General features: G+C 34.2%; 1 protein-coding gene and 1 long non-coding RNA gene across 2 annotated transcripts in view; one reads left to right on the top strand and one right to left on the bottom strand.

The window, feature by feature from the left end:
• The window catches only part of HPSE2 (heparanase 2 (inactive)), a 700,195-nt gene that overhangs the window by 286,088 nt on the left and 393,867 nt on the right, over positions 1-20,240 (top strand). The window lies entirely within an intron of this gene.
• Positions 13,356-19,765, bottom strand: LOC122901004. The gene is made up of 3 exons (XR_006383347.1): positions 19,755-19,765; positions 18,603-18,604; positions 13,356-13,442 (listed from the first exon to the last, which is right to left on the bottom strand). It is a non-coding gene; the product is annotated as an uncharacterized LOC122901004 (long non-coding RNA).

Below are 20,240 nucleotides of genomic sequence, written 5' to 3'. Positions count from 1 at the left end.
TCCACCTCTTGCGGGGAGCCGGCCCCTCCCCCAGTCGCTTTGGATTCACTTCTCTGCCAGTCCTACCTTTCAGAAAGTGGTTGTTTTTCTGTTTCTAGAATTGCTGTTCTTCTTCTTTTCGATTTGCCGATGGATTTGTAGGTGTTTGCCATCTTTAGATAAGCTCTCTAGCTGATCTCCTGCTAGCTGAAGTAGTCTCAGCCTGCTACTTCTCCGCCATCTTGACTCCTCCTCCTCAGTTTCTTTTTGAGTCAGTTTTGACAGTTTGTGCTTTTCAAGGAATCTTTCATTTAATCTAAATTGTCAAATCATCAAATTAATTGGCATGTAGTTGTTCATAATATTCCCTTATTATCTTTTTAATATATCTAAGGTCTCTAGTGATGACTCTTTTTTGTTCCTGATGTTGGTAACATGTGTTTTCATTCTTTTTCATGATCAGTCTAATTTAAAGTTTATTTATTTATATTTTCAATGAACCAGATTTTGATTTATTTAATGTTTTCTATTTTAAAAATCTTTTTTTAAAATTTCATTTATTTCTGTTCTTATTTTGATTTATATTTTCCTATCTACTTAGAGTTTAATTTACATTTTCTTTTTATCACCTTAAGATGGAACTTGTATCATTGAAATCTTTCTTCTTATTTCTGATAGAAACATAAAGCTTTAAAGCTATAAATGTTCCCTTTAAGAATTGCTTTATGTGCATTCCACAGATTTTGATATGTTTTGTTTTCTTTTTTATTCAGTAAAAAACTGTTTTATAATTTTCCTTGTCTTTTTTTCTTTTACCCATGGATTATTTAGAAGCATGTTGTTTAATTTTCATATATTTTTGGGAACTTCCCAGTTATTATATTATTGCTTATATAAAAGTTTAATATAAATTACTATCAAAATCTCAGCAAGATTTTTTGTAGATACAGACAAGATTATTTTCCAAAATTTCCACGGAAAGACAAAAGATCTAGAATTGTTTAAACAGTTCTGCAAAGAAGAATAAAATGAGGGGAACAGTTTACATAATTTCAGGGTTTACTATATCACTATTAGTCCTGAAGAATGTGTATTATTGACAAAAGGACAGACACATAGATCAATGTGATATAATAATTAGTCCAGAAATAGACTCACATAAAATATACCCAACTGATTTTCCTTTTCTTTTTATTTTGGACAAAGTTCAGACTTACAAATAAAGCTGCAAAAATAATACAGAGAATTTTGAATAGCCCTCACCTTACCAGCAACTTACCTTAATGTTAACATCTTATATTACCATGGTACAATTATCAAAACCAGGAAACAAACATTTGTACAACTTAAATTTCACCAATATTTCCATTAACTTTATTTTTCTGTTCCAGGATCTTATTCTGGACCCAATATTACATGTAATTATTAATTTATCTTCATGTCCCCTATATGTAAAATCTAAATCTGACTTTCATGGCCTGAATGGTTTAAATTTTTTTAAAACTTTCCTAACAGTTTTAGAATTACAGAAAAATTTACAGTTCCCATATTAACAGTTCCCATATCCACCTATTTTCCCTTAGTAGTATGATGATCATCATCATCATTCACATGGATCATTCTAGCCTTCTGGCCTTGTTTATTCCTTACATTAATATGGTACCTTTGTTACAATTAATGAACCAATACTAATAAACTACTTTTATATAAAGTCCATGTGTTATTCATATTTCCTTTTAGTGTTTTTGTTTGTTTGTTTGTTTGTTTTGTTTTGTTTTGTTAGACAGAGATCACAAGTAGGCAGAGAGGCAGGCAGAGAGAGAGGGAAGCAGGCTCCCTGCTGAGCAGAGAGCACCATGTGAGGCTGCATCCCAGGACCCTTCAATCATGACCTGAGCTGAAGGCCTTAACTCACTGAGCCACCCAGGTACCCCCAGATCTCCTTAGTTTTTACCTAATGTCCTGTTTCTGTCCCAGAATCTTATCCAGGATACCATATTACATTTGGTCGTCATGTTTGCTTTAACTCTTGACTATAAGTTTCTCAGATTTACCTTGTTTTGATAACCTCAACAGTGGTCAGGTATTTTGTAAAATGTCCCTCATTTGTATCTGTTTGATTTTGTTTTCATGATTTGATTGGGGTTATGTGTTTTTGGACCACAGAAGTAAAGTGCCACTTTCTTCACAAAATATCAAAGGTATATGTTATTAACATGACCTCTCACTGTTGTTGACCTTGATCACCTGGCCAAAGTGGTATTTGTCCAGTTTCTCCACTGCAGACTTACTACATCCCATGGCGCCCTCCCCTTTCTTCCTATGAAAGGAAGTCATTATTCACAACCCATGTTTAAGGAATAAGGAGTTATGCTCTACCTCCTGGAGTGTGGAATATCTATATAAATTATTTGGAATTCTGAATGAGAGATCAGCCTCTTTTCCTCATTTATTTATTCAATCATTTATATTAGTATGAGATGTTGGATACTTATTTTATACTTTGAGTTATAATCCACTACTACTTTATTTCATTGCTGAAATTTATCAGCTTTGGCCAGTGGGAGCTCTTTCAGTTGGCTTTTGTATCCTTTGACATATCATTGTCGGGTGTGTGTGTGTGTGTGTGTGTGTGTGTGTGTGTTTGGCACTTCCTTGCATTCTGGCACTATGAGTTACTCCAGGCTTATCTTGTGTATTTCCTGCTCCAGCCTAGAATCAGTCATTTCTCCAGGAAGCTGTCATTCCTTTTATTGGAGAATGGTATTAGAAACCAAGATCTGGGTGCCTGGTGCACTTCTTGCTACTGGGGTGTTTTGCTTCTAGGACTTACCAACAGCAGAATAAGGAAATATACATGTATATATGCATATACACATACCTATAGATATGTTCATATAATACACTTTATTTATATTAAGATAAACATAATAAAGATGTCCTGAATCTAATCCATTACCACATGTTTTGTTGTAGCCTTTTCTCCTGGTTTATCTGTAACCTTTCATTCTGACAGAAATCTGCCTCACACCATCATCCATCCATTTAGTTAATGTTCATTTCTGGTGTTTATCTATCATGGTGTCAGAATTATTAGCCCATGTCCCCATGAGAACAACTTTATCAACTATGTTACAGTGTGTATGTATGGTTTCTTTTACCTTCAGTCTTACAGATTCCACTCATTATTGAAGTTATGTAAAAGAGCACCCTTTCTCCTACTCCTTCAGTGAGGTTGTTTCAGACATTTGTAATACAGTTAAATTATAGTCTCACATTCTGAATTCCATTCCTGGATTTTCTGATCTCCTCAATAGTTTCCTAAAATTTACATGAAATTTTCTAACATTTGTGCTAAGTTCTATGGGTTTTGTTAAATGGATAGACCTGTACCCACCATTACAGTATCATACAGAATTTCATCACCTTAAATGAGTCACCTTCATATTCAACCCATCCTCTCTTTCCCTGAGCAACCACTGATTTTTTTTATAATCTTGATAGCTTTGCCTTTTTCAGAATGTCATATATTTGAAAGAAGTCAGTCTGAAAAGGCTGTGTACTATATGATTCCAAATATATGAGAATGTCATATATTTGGAATCATATAGTACACAGCCTTTTCAGACTGACTTCTTTCACTTAGCAATATACATCTAAGCTGCATCCATGTTTTTTGTGGCTTCATAACTTAATTCTTTTTATCAATGAATAATATCCCCCACTGTATGGATGTACCATATTTGTTTGTACATTCACTTCTTGAACGACATCTTGGTTGCTTCCAATTTTTGGCAGTTATGCCAGTTAAGTAATTAAGCTGCTATAAACATTCATATATTTTGGCGTGTTGACCTGGTGGATTACGTTGATTTTCAAGTGTTAAACTAGCCCACTTACTTGGGATAAATCTTACTTGGGATGGTGTATATTTCTTTTTATGCAATGCTGCTTCCATTTGCTAATATGTTTTTGAGAAGTCTTACATCTATATTTATGAGAGATATTGGTCTGTAGTTTTTCTTTGTGGTAATGTCTTTATCTGGTTTTGATATTAAAGTACTGTAGCCACACAGAATGAGTTAGGAAGACTTTTCTACTGTTTTCTGGGAGAGATTGGAGAACTGGTATCATTTCTTTCTAGATGTTTGGTAAAATTACCAGTGAAACCATGTGAGTCTGATGCTTTCTTTTTTTAAAAGGTCATTAATACTCAGTTCCATTTATTTTACATATACTGGCCTACTCAGATTATCTATCTTCTTTGTGTAGGTTTTAGCAGTTTGTGTCTTCCAAGTAATTGGTCTATTTCATTTACATTATCAAATTTGTATGCATAGAGTTTTACCTGGTGTTATTTTTCTATTACCTTTTTGATGTTCATTGGATTACTAGTGATTCCCCCTCTTTTCATTTTTCTATTAGTATTTTATATCTCATCTTTTTTTCTTAGTTAACTTGGCTAAAATTTTATTAATTTATTGATCTTTTCAAAGAACATGCCTTTAGTTTCATTGTTTTTCCCTTTTGTTTTCTGAATTTCAACTTCATTGATATTTTTGTTCTGATTTTTTATTAATTATTTTCTTATGCCTGCTTTGGGCTTAAATTCTTCTTCCTATAATTTTTTTTTAAGATTTTATTTATTAGAGAGAGAGAACAAGAGAGAGCACAAGTTGGGGGAGGGGTAAAGGAGAGGAGCAGGCTCCTCACTGAGCTGGGAGCCCAAGGCAGGCTCAGTCTCAGGATCCTAGAATCATGAAATTGAGCTGAAGGCAGACACTTAACCAACTGAGCCCATCAGGTGTCCTTCCTCTAATTTCTTAAGGTAGAAGCTTAGGTTATTGATTTTAGCTAACCCTAACCTTTTTCTCTCTCCCCATCCTTTTTTTTTTTTTAAAGAATTTTACCCATTCAAGAGAGGGGTGGGGAGTGGGAAGAACAGAGGTAGAGGAACAAGCAGATTCTCAACTGACTGGGCCACCCATGCTCCCCTTTTTTCTCTTTTCTAATACAGACAATTTCATGCTATAAATTTAATCCAAACAGTGCCTTTCTTCTATCATCATTTTCCCAGGTTTTAGACAGCCAACCAAACTTATGATTAGAACTAGTCTCAGCTGCACAGTCTATTGCATTGAATACAGAATTTCTGATAAATTCACCTATAGCCACAAATTATCTATTTTTAAAAGTATAATTCTTTCTCCCTGATCTAGCACCCTCAGAATATTTCCCCTCTATGTAATTTTCACACATATATAACTAGCAATTATTTTTGGTGTGCAAAACCTTCTTTTCCTTTGTTTGATGTTGCAGTTTGCTACCTGGAAATGTGCTGGGATCTATTGTGGGCAATGAGAGATATTTAGATGGAACATGAGAAAAAAGAAATTACTTTGAAGAGACACAATATGTGAGTCTAAGCAGGTTAGGACTGGCCTTCTCTAACATAGAGGTGGAGCTTTTGTTGATAGCATAGGCAGAGTGGGGTTTAGGAAATTTGGTTGCTTAGAATTATCTGAATTTTCCTGAACTTTTTCAGTCAATGTGCTAAACTTTACTCAGAGAGGTAAGTTACCCATGAGGTAAGTTAATTAAAAGCACACAGGATTAGATTCTGAATCCAGTTTTCAACTATGTGGACTCTATGGCTACAAGAGAGTTTCTTACAGTGTGATCATAGAAAATAGTTAATAATAATCTCAGTAAATACATTTAAAACATTGTGCCTGTTTTGATAAGCAGTATTTTTAAAATTATTGTTCAATTCCCTTTATTTTCCTGTTCTTTATTGAAGTATAATTGACAAAATTTTAATATTTTTTTAAATTGTGCATTATGGTGGATTTGATATACATACACATTGTGAAAGTATCCCCCTATCTAGTTAATTGCCACCACATCCATCACCTAACCTATTTATCTAGTTTTCTGTATCTTCTGTATGTTATTATAATTTCTTACTTGACTCTGAGCTATTAGAAGTCTGTTTTTTAATTTCTGTATGTGGTGCTTTTCTAATTAATTTTTTTAAAATTTTTTTGTTCTTAATATCAGTGTTTTATTGTCAGAGACTATGCCTGTCTATGGATGGTAAACTCTTAATTCTTTATTACCTCTAGATGTCTTTATTTCATCCTCATTTTTGAAGAAAAAGGGCTTTGTTTTATAGATAATTCTGGATTGATAGTTGTTTTTTCATTACTGTAAGGTGTTATTTCACTATCTTTTGGCTTCAGTTGTTGTTTCAAGAAGTCAGACATCAATTTAATTGTTGTTCCTATGTATACCATCTTTATTTTCTTTCTAGCTGCTTTTCAGATCATTTCTTTGTAGTTTTAGTGTAGGATGTGTCTTAGTGTAGGTTTTTTTGTTTATGTTATTTGGTACTGTTCCTATACCTCAATCTGCAAATTCAAGTTTTCATCAATTCTGAGAATTTTCCAGTTTTTAAAATACTGCTTCTTATTCTTTATGTCCATTATTTCCTCTGGAGGTTTTTTTATACTTATGTTAGCCTTCTAATTCAAAGCTCATTTTCACTCTCTCTTTCTCTCTCTCTTTTTTTTTCTTTTTCAAGATTTTACTTATTTATTGGACACAGAGAGAGAAGTCACAAGTAGACAGAGCAGCAGGCAGAGAGAGAGGAGGAAGCAGGCTCCCCACTGAGCAGAGAGTCTGATGCGGGGCTTGATCCCAGGACCCTGAGATCATGACCTGAGCCGAAGGCAGAGGCTTAACTCACTGAGCCACCCAGGCATCCCAAAGCTGATTGTCTCTTAAATTCTCTTTTATATTTTTTTATCCCTTTGACTTCCTGTGCATCTTTCTGGGTGATTTCTTCAGCTTCGTCTTTTATTTCATTATTTTTTTGCCTTATTATTCTGTGTAAGTTTTCTATTAAGTTTTAATTTAAATGGTAACATTTTTAATTTCTTGAAGTTCTTCTTGGTTCTTTTTCAGATTTGCCTCATTTTTTCAGTTTTAAAAATATCCTGTGTTACATCTTTAAAAATAGAAAATATGGTTTTGTTGTATTCTGTACCTGATCATTATAATGTCTAAAATCTTTTTTAGTCTGATTCTAATATCTGTTGTTCTTGCTTCTTTTTGCTCATGGTGCCTTGTTTTCTGTTGTTACTTATTAGGAGAGATTCAGTCCTGAATTGAAGGAAAAGTCTTCAATTCAGGAATGTGTTTTACCAGGTAACTTTGGGTACCAGCAACCATGACCACTTTAAAATAAATTGTAAGACTGAGGGGTTCCTTTTCTCAGCCATACTACTAATGTGAATTTAGGTTACATACTTACGTAAAAGTCAATTTGTGGCATATGTTTTCAGAAAATATTGTTTTCCCTTTATCTGTGTCTCTTGCCAATATTAAGAAATGCAGTTTTCTCTGCTGTCAACTTTTATGAGAAAATTTTTTGATGTTTTGTTTGATGTTTTAATTTTTTTTTCTAGTTTATCATTTTATGGTGGTGGAGGCCTTAGAGATCTCTAGCTTTATGTTGGGATCTTTTGTCTGACTCCCTGCATTGAGGAACTCTGAACTTTTTCTTTTGTCCTTCTATTCAGCAGTATCATAAAACCAGTGCTCAAAGTTTCTAGGCATTGATGGATTTTCCTAGGACTTCTAGCTTCAGTGCTCAATTTTTCTCTGGATTCTCTATTTTCCCCCTTTGATTTCTCTTATTTTCTTACCAATTCACAGTGTTTTTCAAATGTTTTTATATTTTGTTCAGAATTTAATTTTTTTATACAGGCCAAGTAATGTTTAGGGTATCTAATTTGTTATCTGAACCAGAAATGGAGTTCAGGCACTTGGTGTCTTAGCTCATGTCTTTTATTTTGACTTTTATCAATGCACATGTTTACATGGAATGCATACTCTTTCATCTTTAGGAGAAAGGACTATCTTTACTAGCTTTGTGACTATTTACCAGTCACTTGTGCTTTTAAACCTCATTCTAAAAATGATGATGATAATGATACCTACTTCATAATATTGTTTGCAAGAGTTAAATGAGATAATGTACATGTACATAAAGCACTCAGACTATGGTATGGCATCTGGTAAGTAAGCGATCCCCTTCCTCCCTGTTGCAAGAAAGAGAACAGCTCTACAAAGGTTTAACACCAAAAACAAGAGTTAATGACTTTTTCAACAATGTACTTCTCACTTCTGTCACAGAAGTTAGTCACAATTCTTGGCTACAGGGATAATTAAAATCATTCAGGGGAAACAGATTTGTCATAAGGCAATTTATTTTAGTTGTCAGACAGAGTTAACTGGTTGATGAATGAGTTTGTGGTTTTTGGAAGTTAGGACTGAAACTCAACTCAGCAGAAAAGACAGTGGCCCAGTTGTGAATATCTTATTTGTTCCAAAAGAGATCTATGAAGGATAGTAGAAGGTTCTTCTGCTCAAGAAATGTCTGAGAGTTCATAAATTGGGAGCTTAGGAGAGAAAGGCTCATATTTGTTCATTTCTGGTTGACTTCCTATAACTGTTTTCATGCTTTGCACATTATAAGCACTTAATAAATGTTTGCTGAATTAAAAAGAAGGACTTGGTTGTGTCAGGATAATATTAAAGAATTTTTATTCCAAATTTATTCCAAAGCCCAGTTAGAATCTTTGGGATTGTGATGAGGCCTTGTTTTTTATAACTAGATCTCAGCCTTTGACAGGTGAAGATTTGGATAATGCAACAGATATATTGCACCTAATCCTATGGCCTCTCTTATTTTCTGATAACATTTATTTTACTTAAGTTTTTCTTTTCCTTTCACTTAATTTTGACAAGAGTATTTTTCAATTTTTTCCTCATCATTTTTCTTTATGTTCCCCATATCTAGTTTTGTGTTTGGAAGATTCATGACCACATGCTAGAAGTATAAATAATTCCTTCACGCTTTTTTTTTTTTTAAAGATTTTATTTATTTATTTGACAGACAGAGATCACAAGTAGGCAGAGAGGCAGGCAGAGAGAGAGGAAGGGAAGCAGGCTCCCTGCTGAGCAGAGAGCCTGTTGCGGGGCTCGATCTCAGGACCCTGAGATCATGACCTGAGCCGAAGGCAGAGGCCTTAACCCTCTGAGCCACCCAGGCGCACCCCCTTCACGCTTTTTTTAAAAAAGACTTTTTCATTTATTTATTTGAGAGAGAAAGCAGGAACGAGGGTGGGAAGGGGCAGAGGAAGAAGCAGACTCTCTGCTGAGCTGGGAGGCCCTCCTGGAGCTCAATCTCAGGACCCTGAGATCATGCCTTGAGGTCATGACCTTAGCCAAAGGCAGATGCTTAATTAATTGACTGAGCCTCTCAGGTGCCCCGCCTTCACACTCTTGATTTAAGAATATAACAACTGTTAATTCCATTACTTATATTTCATGAGTCCTTTAGAAATAAATGTTTCATGTCTATGGACTTTCAGCTGCGCTGTTTCTGTGTGGTATGAATTATTGAGTTACTTAGTTTTTTCTTAATCCTTCTATTCTTATGAGATCATTTTGAAATGGCGATAACCTACTATTCAAATGGTTTTTGTTGACTATAGCTCTTAATTTGGATATTTGTGTTGTTGTTTTCTGAATTCAACTGATATTTGCAGTAAATATTTTGATGGAGTTACCAGAAGAATTTAAAATTTAATGCAGCAAGTAAAATAAATAGCCATGTCAAAAGCATACCCTCTAATCACCCTGTGCACACAGCTTGGAGATATGTAAGATTCTACCTAACTATTAGGATACCCTGGGCTTAGTACTCTTTTTAATATCCCAATAAACCAGAAGTGTCATTTATTAATGTTATTCTTTACTTGGAAGGTTTTTCTTTACTTTTGTTTTATGTGTTTGTTTTTGTCTACAAGTTAATTTTAGAAATGCATTTTATAACAATACCCCACTAATGTTGAAAAAAGTTTTTAATCAATAAGAGCCAAACTGTGGAAAAAGCCCAAATGTCCATCAACTAATGAATGGATAAAGAAGAGTGGTATGTGTATACATACATACACACATACATATATGTGTATATGTATATATATATGGTATGTGTATATGTGTATATATATATGGTACATGTATACACGTATATATATGGTATATATGGTATGTGTATGTATATACATACCACTCTTCTTTATCTATTCCATTATATATACATATAATGGAATATTACTCAGCCATCAAAAAGAATGAAATCTTGCCATTTGCAACAACATGGGTGGAGCTAGAGTATATTATGCTAAGTGAAATAAGTCAGAGAAAGACAAATACCATATGATCTCACTCATTTGTGAAATTTAAGAAATGAAACAGATGCACATATGGGAAGAAAAAAAGAGAGGGGAGCAAACTGTAAGAGACTCTTAATGATAGAGAGCAAATAAAGGGTTGATAGGGGATGGGCTAAATGAGTGATGGGTATTAAGGAGGACACTTGTTATGATGAGCACTGAGGGTTATATGGAAGTGATGAAGCACTAAATTCTACTCCTGAAACCAATATTACATTGTATGTTAGCTGACTAGAATTTAAAATAAAATAAAAATATAGTTTATTTAAGGAAAATATTTATAATGTCTAAAAGAAAGCTATGGACTGTCACATGATTACCTAAAAAATCCATTCTTGAATGCAATAGAATGGTAATTTTTGCAAAGTTTATATTATTTTTTTTTATACATGTTACAACTTTGCTGACTTCAGTTTTAATAGTATTGGATTGTGGTGAAAGAATAAGAAGATGAAAGTCCATTAGCAGTATAATTCACCAGCATTTGAAAAGCAGTAATAAGTTACATTATTTATTTTCTGAAAGTCAATAATCTAAACTATCCATACCAAAAGGAAGAATAACATGGTAACTCAATTTATTGAAATATACCAACTCATTTCATTTTTCTCTATTCTTTTCTAGTTTCTATATACACATACACATTTTTATGTAGTTGAAATCATAACATATAAGCAATTTGAATCATGCTTTCTTAATACCATGCCATACATATTTTCCCATAATATTACTACCCCTTACAGTAATAATTTCAACAGCTTCTTATTTTGTTTTTTCTACTTTTAAGTACTTTTTCCACTTTTCAATTGTTGAACATTCAGATTTTTTTTGCAGTTTTTTCCCCTGCTCTTTTCAGTGATATCACAAATTATCACATCAAATGCCTTGTTTCTTCTTTACAATTATTTAAGGATAAATACCCAGGAATGAGTTTATTGAGTCAAAACATAACAAAAAATAATAGCTCATATGCCTTTGGTACTTGCCATATGCCAGATTGTCAGGGAGGCAGGCCTATAACCTGAATTCAATTTAATCTTCACAATAACTCCTTCCATAGTTACATTAGTGTCTTTATTTTACAGACACAATAACTGTAGTAAAACAACTAATCTAAATGGGCATTAGAACCCTGCCACTCTGAAAACTAGGAACTGCAACTTGGAACCACTGTGTGAGTTTCACTTTCTGGAGTGTCACATTCTGGATGTATTTTACTAAATTGTTTTTCTAAAGAGTTACATTAATTTGTAGTAGTTCTCCACCCTGTCTTGTCCATACAAGCTATTAATTAGAGTACAGAATCTTAGGTTATGCACTCCCCTCTCCCCTGCACCACCCTCTGCTCAGCTTTGTTAATTTGATAAAAGCAAAAGGTTACCCCATGGTTAGAACAGAATTTTGGAGCTGGAAGGGAACTCCTGGAATATCATCTTATTGATTAATAAATTAAGGTTCAGAGGAGTGAGGTAACGTCCAAGACCAACCTGGGATCACTTGATTCCCTGGGCTAGTGCTTTTGTAGTGTACTTTGCTGCCATCCAGCTGTTTGTGTCTTTCTTCTCTTTCTTGTTCTCACTTGGTCCTTACTCTCAGATACCAAATATAAATTTTGCAGAGTAAGCCCCAGAATAAAAGTTTAAAACTAAAATAAATCCAGTCTATAAGACTGAACCAACTTTATTTCCAGTTAATTTTTATTGTGAAAAGGGCAAGAGAAACAAAATCTAAAACAAAAATCCATGTTGTTTTAGCAGGGAAAGTGATTGATCTGACACTGGTATCACTGGTGAGATTACTAATTCTGAGAATAGGCTCCAAATTACTAGTTTTTAGGTATCTTTTAAGCAATTCCAGATTGAGAGAAGTATCAAATTTAACTGGTTTCCCACAATTCCTTGTGTTTTGGGTTTTTCTTTTTGGAGAAATGTCTTGTTCACTGTTAACAAGAAATTTACTAAGGCCATGGACTGTAGATAAATATTTTTTTATGTACATAAGTGAATTTTATGTGTCTTAGTGTTTATGCCAGCCAGTATGAGGAGGAAGAGAAAAGGAAACGGTAATTGAGCATTAATGTGTGCCAGATTTGTGTTTAACATACCTCTTCTAACCCAAACCAAGGGTATTATCAGTCCCATTTTATAGACGAGAAAACTGAAGCTCAGAGAAGTTAACTGACTTACTCAAGTTCACAATAGATAATTATGAGGTGAGATAGTATCTATGTGATTCCACCATGGTTTGTTTCTCATTGAAGCTCATTGGTATTTTTCCTTAATTTCCCGGTACCAAAATTGGGATAGTCAATTAAAAGTATCATTTTCAATAGGTAGAAAAAATATTTACTTTTCTGGCTTTAGAAAAGGTGATTTCTGAATAATGACTGAGTTATTCTGAGACAATTTCCTTAATTATGAAGTTGTAAGTGATCAGACTCCATCAACAGATTTCAATGGAAAATAAAAGTAGAGATAACAGAAAGAGGACTCTATTTACTAAATTTTCTTCAGCCTTGATTACAGTATACTGTTGGGCTTTCTTTAGAACTGATCCTGAGGTGTGTGTATGTGTGTAGTGGGTGCACGTTCGCACGCACTTATGTGTGTGTATGATTAAAGGTTTGTCTCTATTTATTTATTTATTTATTTTTAAATTTTTTTTTTATTTATTTTATTTATTTATTTGACAGAGAGCGATCACAAGTAGACAGAGAGGCAGGCAGAGAGAGAGAGGAGGAAGCAGGCTCCCTGCTGAGCGGAGAGCCCGATGCGGGACTCGATCCCAGGACCCTGAGATCATGACCTGAGCTGAAGGCAGCGGCTTAACCCACTGAGCCACCCAGGCACCCATGTCTCTATTTATTTATTAATTTTTGCTTCTGGTCTTCTTGTGTGTTTTCATTTCAAAATTGCCTCAATTAGATTTTCTTATGTCACGTTGCTTTCACCAAGGTTTATGTTTCCTGTTTTCCAAAGGATTCTTTTGCACCAAACTTGGCAAATACTTCGTCTCTCCTCCATACAGCTTCTCTTACCTTTATCTTGATAGGTTTTGCCTTTATGTCTTCAAGACAGCATAATTTCTGCCCCTCCTCTCTTTATGCTCTTTCTGTTAGTTTCTGGTCTGCCGAATTATTTTTCTTCAAAGCTCATCCTCATGAATATTTCTTGGATTAATCGTATTTTACTTTTCTTTTTTTTAAAGATTTTATTTATTTATATAACAGACAGAGATCACAAGTAGGCACAGAGGCAGGCAGAGAGGGGGGGAAGCAGGCTCCGCACGGAGCAGAGAGCCCTATGCAGGACTCAATCCCAGGACCCTGGGATCATGACCTGAGCTGAAGGCAGAGGCTTTAACCCACTGAGCCACCCAGGCGCCCCTGTATTTTACTTTTTAAACTCCTTCCACACCTTGGATGTTTTCTTTCCCGACCCCTTGGCTTTCATAATGCTTCCCTGTCTATTCTTCTTGCATTTCATTTACTAGATTTGTGGATCCTGTTGTCCACATGGTTCACATTTTTCAAACCGGAAACATCTGCATGGGGAGATGCTAATAATAAATAATTAAACTTAGCTTCTTTAGACCTCTTTACCAATGTCTTAGACCTCTTTACCGATGTTATTTAGTTATGTCACACAGTAACAGAGCTAGTAGGTAGTATGAAATTTTTACCCCACTGAAGAAACAAAGGAGGCTAATGACTTGAAGAAATTAATGTCAATTGAGATCCAACCCTGTAACTTATGCAGTAATTAGCTGATATGATTCCCAGCTTTGACCTGAAGAAATTAACTTTTACTGTATGCTTATATTCTATAGGACATTAATCAGAGGTGATTATGTAGATGTAGGTTTTGTGATACAGGAAAATTGATTGATATCTTAATCACTTCAAATTTGTGACTGTTTTGACTGTCAGCACCGAAGCATTCCTTTGTATCTGTATAAATTTACAGAGGAACCAAAACCATAAGTCTTTGCTTTGTCTTCTTCAGAAAGCAAAAGACTGAAAAGGATCTGACCATATTGTCTTTATATGGATATGAGTAATTGCAAATGCAACCCATGATTTAAAACTGTTTTTAAGCACTTGGTTTTACTATTGTATCTTCCAAATTCATGATTCATCCTGTTACTCCCCTGCTTAAAAAAATACAACATTTTGGCTTATTCCCATTCCCTGCAGAATTAAGGAAGTACTCCAGGAACCATACCTGGCTGCTTCTGCATCAAGTATTAGGTTTTTAGCTCCATTGAATAGATTAACTGTGCTTTCCCTTCTAGTCTCCTTTGAATCTTCCTAGTTCTGCAGGAGCTTTCCTGCAGCGCAATTTTCTTAGTAGGCTTTGTATTAGAGTCATTAGCATGCATCTCTTCTTTATACCTTTAACTCCTTCTGCCAAAAATTATGTGTTGCTATAGTGTTAAGGCATTATACATAATAGATGTTCTGTAAATTTATGTGGGGTTTGGCATATGCGAAAATAATAAATCTTTATTTAAATATATTCTACTAGATTAGATTGGCATGACTTTTATTTAACCCAAGCAAATGTGGTTTTACCTTATGTGTTTTGGCTGTATCTATGTATTATAATTCATATATAGCCTTCATATAGAATGAATGAATATTTACAATATCTCTTCTCCAGCCTTATTTTTGAAAAGCCATGTGGCAGAAGACTTATGAATGGAACATATAGGAAGTCATGCAAAAATCATCTCCAGAGGATTAAGAACTCTTTTATATAATAAACATCTTTATAAAATTCTTTACTTTGTATATCTTGATATTGATGCCTGCCTCACAAGACACTTTTCAAAATCTTTTCATCCTAAAGTTTTAACAAGATACTCATAAGCTGGTTATGCTTTATTTATTTATTTATTTATTTGCAAATAATATGGGTATGAAGAGGATGTTTATTTTTCTATAGCTAGTCTTTCATCTAAACTTTCAACACCTTTCAGGTTGTATGCTCTGTCTCCAGGTTTCACCACGGTTCCAGAGGTTAAAATAATTTGGATACTTTGAATGGAAACACAAAAACAATAATTAAAAAAATTACAGATAGACTTAATTTAATATACACTGCAGAAATGAGCAGACATTTTCCAATTCTTCTGGTCTTAGTTCTGTCCATGCCAAAGCATATTTTTTCAGCCCCTGTCCTACATATTTTAGCTTAATTTTTCCTAACAAATTAAGCATACAGTTCTAAATACTGGTTTTCCTTTTATAGTTTCCTTTATGTACTTCAACACAGCATGGCAAACATTTCTACTCCTGCTCTGCAAACATTTTTACTTTTTTTAAACTTCCCAACAATGTCTTCTGCCCCCCTCCAATACCCCCAAATCAGCTATTTATCATTCAGTCTCTTTGAAGTTATGGATGTATGCACCTATTAGAACTTCCTCATCACCTCCTCTAAATTCACAGGCTCTAAAGCACCAGCAAACAATGTAGATTTTGATGAAGATTTCCTGAAGGAGCAGAAGAGATGGTTTATATCACTTGTCCCACAGCCAGTACCTTCAGAATCTCTGCTAGGTTATCTCTTTTCTTTAAAATTTCTCCTTAGGCTTGCTACTATCAAAGATTTTCTTTTTTAATTTTTTATCCATATACCTCAGCTTCCTTGGCTCCTTTCTTTACCAGATTTTCCATGAGAATCCTTCGTTCCTTATCACTTTATTATGCAAAGATATTGAGGTCAGTTCTCTCTCCTATCTGCAAATTTATACGTCTACATCTATCACAGAGCTCAAAAAAAAAAAATAGAAAAAGAAAAAGACCCTTAATAGTAGAGTCAGTATTGCTTAGGAGGCATGATCTTCTTTTATTACTTAAGCATTTTCACTCCAAACTCTAAACATATAAAATATTTATTTCAATTAAGTTCTATGCTTTCCCTGAAAGAAGTGGTCTTATCATTAGATTAGGGAATGAACATCAATATTTTTTTATATGTCTGTATTTTTGTTACATCTGATTCTCTAGTAGGAGTGGCTTAAAATTAACACATTTTGGAATAAATTCATTGGAAGAGGAAAGATACACAGAAATATGTTATGCCAGAATTTTGTCCAAGTACTAGTTGCTGTGGAGGAATTCCTGTTGGAAGTAAAATAAGGTAACATATATTAAGTGCAGTGTCTGATTATTCTTATTCTTATTTTTGTTCCTTGTTCTATTGTAAATTTTGCAAGAATATGCAAGAATCTTTGAAAAACAAACATATTAGAACTCTAATGTCCAAATGAGTTTTAATCCTTTTAAAGTATGTATTAGAGGTCAGACCTATACCACAGCAATGTTGTTATCAAGCTAAACATTTTTGTTTAGGGAAACTAGCCTTCAGGCAGTTATTTTAAGGTCTCATCAAAAGAAAATCAATTTCACTGTAATGTAATTAAGATTGGTTTTTCTATTCCAAATGTAATTAGGTAGGTTAGTCACAAGCTTTTTTTACTAACTTGGTTTGGGATTGGTTTAGATTTACCACCAGTGAGTGTTTGTTCACAGGCTCAGAAGGCAGTGCCCAAGGAGCAATCATGGAAAGTTTGAAATAAAGGTGCCATTTCCTCAATACTTGTGTGATCTTGGGCAAGTCATTTCCTCTGGGCCTGTTTCCTTCCTAGTATATTGAAGAGGTAGCATCCAACTCTTATCATTCAGTGATCACACTAGAAAATCAGTAGCATATAAAAGCAACAAACAACCTGAGGCACCCCGAGGTGGAGCTTCAAGACAGGGAGAAGAGAGAATGAGTATTTTTCAGAAGTGTGGTTTTTTTAATGCTGTAATTTAAATTTAACTTTCCAGATTTGGAAAAAATAGTTCTTACAATTGACATTTTATTAGGAAGAACACAACTAAAGTGTAGAGTAAGAATAGTTATTTTATTATCTAGGAGACTATCAGAAAGGAATGAATTATATGGTGAATAAACAGTTAATTGTGAATTTGAATGAAAATGAAGTAGAATCCAGGAATCCAACGTTATCTCTTTTTGTTATATTGCCTTTAACTGATCAGAACCCAAAGTTGGATGTATAATTTAATTGGCAACCAGAGCAGCTGAGATACCCTCATAGTCAGAAGGATGTATAGCCATGAAGATTAGGAGCTGGTTTAAGCTGGCTTTATGCAGCAGCCAGAGCCAAAGCCACAGTGCCCCAGAGAAACCCTCTCAGAAGGGTAAAGCAGTGGAAAAAATAAAAGGCTTTCTGTGTATACATCTTAGCCCTGGTACTTACAGTTTAGTGACCCTAGGAAAGTAATCTCACTTCTTTCAACCTCAGCTTCCATATTCATATTATGGGAATAATTCTACCTACTTTGCAGTGTTGTCATGAGAAAGTGTAGGCAGAGCATAGATATTCATTTAGTAGGATTTTGATTATATACCTGGTCTAGTCTTTGAGACTCATGGAAATATACTTCTAATTTGTATGCCCCCACTCGTGGTCAAGGGCAGGCAAAACATAATCCTTTAGGCTGCATCCCAGCATAGTTACATGGAAAGAAGTTAGGAAGTACACCCAAATAGGTTTTTACCCCCTCATGGGGGGGCTATATTGAACCAGATACTTTTTCCCCCTACATTCACAGAAGTGTTGGTATTACTAGGTCTTGGTCTTAAGGAAAAAAAAAAAATCTTAGCCATGCAGGCACTCTCTCTTCAATTTTTTTGAATATTTTAAGAAGAATAAGCATTAACTTTTCTTTAAACATTTGTTGGACTATACCTGTGAGCCATTTGATCCTGTACTTTCGTTTATTAGGAGTTTTTAAATTACTGATTCAATTTCCTTGCTGGTAATGGCTCTTTTCAAATTTTCTATTTCTTCCTGTTTCAGTTTTGGGAGGTTATATGTTTCTAGAAATTTATCCATTTCTTCTAGGTTGTCCAATTTGTTGGCATAATTTTTCATAGTATTCTCTTCAATTGTTTGTATTTCTGTGATGCTTGTTGTTATTTCTCCTCTCTCATTTGTGATTTTATTTGCTTGGGTCCTTTCTCTTTTTTTCTTAATAAGTCTAGCTAGGAGTGTATCGATTTCATTGATTTTTTTTTTTCAAAGAAACATCTCTTGTTTCATTGATGTGTTCCATTGGTTTTTTTGTTTCTGTATCATTTATTTCTGCTTTAATTTTTATTATTTCCTTCCTGCTGCTGGATTTAGACTTTGTTTATTTTTCTTTTACTAGCTTCTTTAGGTAAAGGCTGGGTTGCTTATTTGATATTTTTCTTCCTTCTTGAGTTAGACCTCTATTGCTCTAAACTTCCTTCTTAGAACCACTTTTGCTGCAGCCCAAAGCTTTTGGACCATTGTGTTTTCATTTTCATTTTGTTCCATGTACTTTTTAATTCTTCTTTTATTTCCTGCTTCACCCATTAACCCATCCAACCTTCGTGTATTTGTGTTTTTCTTTTTTCCAGGTTTTTTCTTATAGTTGATTTCTAGTATTGTTGTCAGAAAAGATGCATGGTCTGACTTCAGTCTTGAATTTGTTGAGGCCTCTTTTGTGGGCTAATATGTGATCTATCCTGGAGAATGCTCTGTGTGTGTTTGAGAAGAATATGCATTCTGCTGTTTTAGGGTAGAACATTCTGAATGTATCTGCTAAATCCATCTGTCATTACAGTCACTGTTTCCTTGTCGATTTTATCTTAGTATGATCTATCTATTGATGTAAGTGGGGTTTAAAAGTGCTCTACTATTACTGTATTACCATTGATTACTTACTTAATGTTTGTTATTAACTGTTTTATGTATTTGGGTCCTCCCCATCCATTTTGGATGCAGAAATATTTATAATTATTATATCTTCTTGTTGGGTTGTCCCCTTAATGGTCATAAAGTGTCCTTTTTGTCTCTTATTAGAGTCTTTGTTTTACAGTCTAGTTTGTCCGATATAAATATTGCTGGTCTGGCTTTCTTTTGACATCCATTTGCATGATAAATGTTCTCCATCCCCTCACTTTCAATATGCAGGTGTCTTTGGCTTTAAAGTAGTCTTTTGTAGTCAACATCTATGAATCTTATTTTTTTAATCCATTCTGACATCCTATGTCTTTTGATTGGAGCATTTAGTCCATTTTAGATGCCAAGCAATTATTGATAGATATGTATTCATTGGTACTGTATTACTTGTTTTGTGGATGTTTCTGGAAATTTTCTCAGATTGTTGTCTCTTTCATGGTTTGCTGGTTTTCTTCAGTGATGTATTTGGATTTCTTTTTCTTTATTCCTTGCCTGTTTATTAGTGGGTTTTGATTTGTGGTTACCATTAGGTTTGTTTAATACATCTTCTGGATATAACAGTCTATATTAAGTTGATGGCTAATTAAGTTTGGAACCATTCTTTTCTCTTCTCCTCCTCATGTTTATGTATATGTTATTATATTTTATATCCTTTATGTGTGAGTTCCTTGACTGAATTTTTACAGAAATATTCATTTTTACTGCTTTTGTGTTTCCTGCCTTTATATATCATCACTTTTAGTCTCTCCTTTCCACTCAAAGAGCCCCCTTCAATATTTCTTGCAGAGTTGGTTTAGGAGTCAAAAACTCCTTTCATTTTTGTTTCTCTGGGAGACTCTATATTTCTTTCTATTCTGAATGATAGCCTTGCTCAATCAAGTATTCTTGGCTGCAGATTTATCCCTTTCAGCACTTTTGAAAATATCATGCCACTCCTTTCTGTCCTGCAAAGTTCCTGTTGAAAAATATTTTGCCAGCCTTACGGATTTTCCTTTGTAAGTTAGTGATTTTCTTTTTTTAATTATGTTCAATTAGCCAACATACAGTACATCATTAGTTTTTGATGTAGTGTTCAGTGATTCATTACTTATGTATAACACTCAGTGCTCATCACAGCATGTGACCTCCTTAATGTTCATTGCCTGGTTATCCCATCCCCCACCCCCTCTC

Source organism: Neovison vison, chromosome 2 (genome assembly GCF_020171115.1).
Source record: "Neovison vison isolate M4711 chromosome 2, ASM_NN_V1, whole genome shotgun sequence".
Lineage (NCBI taxonomy): Eukaryota > Metazoa > Chordata > Mammalia > Carnivora > Mustelidae > Neogale > Neogale vison.
This window is presented reverse-complemented; position numbering and strand designations above follow the sequence as displayed.